Consider the following 1,742-nt stretch of genomic DNA (forward strand, 5'->3'; position numbering starts at 1 on the left):
TCCGGGCACCCGGGCACCGACCTGGACAGGCACTGCTACCAGCAACCCAACCCTGCCTGCCTCCCCCTCTCCCCGCATCCTTCTGTCCTCTTGGGTTCTCTGAGCCCTGCTGTGCCAGGTGCTTCCACCCCCACATTCCTTCTACAGGTGGCCCTCCGTGCTGTCCCTTGCACTCTGGGCGATCCCTTCCTTCAGCTGCACAGAGCCTTTCCCGGTATTGCCCTGGCCCCCCGACTCTTCTGAGAAGCACTTCTCCGCTGATAGGCAGTGGAAGCCCCTGTGTCTGGCGCCCACCTGCTCGTCAGTGATCGGCTCCTTCACACACTCTCATCTTTGCAACGTCCAGCGCCTGGCTTCTCTTATCCACCTGGCCTACTCGGTCCTTCCCGTCTGTTCGGAGCTGCCTCCAGGGTGGGGCTCTTCCTCCACCTCCTCCTACCTGTGTGACTCTCTCCCTCAGCACCCAACCAGCCCTCCCCGGACAGCAGGTGCCACGCAGAGCCCAGATCACTCCCTGGCTTCTCGGCGTTGGCCACCTCCTTGGTGCCAAACCCTCTCTTCCCATTCATTCCTGAAGAGTGGCAGCTTTGTCCCATTTGGTTGGTTTTGTTTTTTGTTTTTGTTTTTGTTTTTTTCCACTGACCACGTTTGTCATCTCCAGGGCAGTCTAGGACATGGGCGAAGCAGGACACTGCCCACTTCTCTCCCTTCTCAATTCCCTTCTCGCCCAGGACAAGCGGCAGTGCCCTCTGGAGCCCAACCTTGAGGGGCTGGACCTGAGATGGCCGTGAATGTGCCCCCAGCCTCAGAATGCCCCTTTTGGGACTAACCACTAACCTCACTCTCAGCCGCCACGGGCACTCCTGGCTGATCCTGAGCCAGCAAGCATGACCCCTAAGTCTAGCCTGGAGCCAGGGCTAGAATGGTCATTTCTTTGTGGGGTGCTGCCAGGGAGGGGCCAGACCCACAAGCAATTCAAAGGGCCTAGAGACCCCTCCCCAGGCAGGTGCTGCCCCAGAAGGAGCATGTCCTGGGGACTGGGGACTGAAGTCCACGTGGCCTCAGTTGTCACCACCCCCCTCCCCCAGAACATCGCTTGCCTAAGGTGCTTTTGGCTTTAGTGTGTGATGTTTGCTGTGCTTCCTGCTGTGAGGGCCTGCCCCCCAGTCAGCTCCCAAATCAGCACTTGGAGGCTCTACCCTGGCCCAGCCAGCCAGCGCGCATGAGCTCTGGTCTGTGGGCCAGGATGGGCAGCTATGGGCCAGGGCCTCGGAGCGTGTGCAGGGGGCCAAGGCAGGGACCCTGGGGCAGTTGGTTTACAGACCTGTGGTCCTCCTGGAGCAACCTGGCAGCTACGGATCCCAGAACCCAGGCCTTCGGCTCTCCCCAGAGGGAAGAAGCTTTACATTGCTTTCTCTCTCAACCCCTTTCTTTGTGTCTGGTATCTGGGACCAAAAGGAGTGGGCAGAGGACTCAGTGGCCCTTGGGGTCCTAGTCTGGGCATCTGGAGCTCCTGAGCATGACAGAACCTCAGTGGAGGGGACGACGCCCTTGGCTCCAACTGGTCTGATGCCAGGAACCTATAGGGCCCAGCTGCGGCCAGTCTGTCCTCTCTGGGTGTGTTCCTGGCCGCAGGTCCAGAGGGAGGCATGGGGCACCCCTGCCCCCCCTCCGCCCCCATCTGGCTGCCTATGTGTGCCCTGGGGCCTCTCAGAAGCACAAATGCTGCCCCGCTGGCCACG

Source organism: Acomys russatus, chromosome 19 (assembly GCF_903995435.1).
Source record: "Acomys russatus chromosome 19, mAcoRus1.1, whole genome shotgun sequence".
NCBI lineage: Eukaryota > Metazoa > Chordata > Mammalia > Rodentia > Muridae > Acomys > Acomys russatus.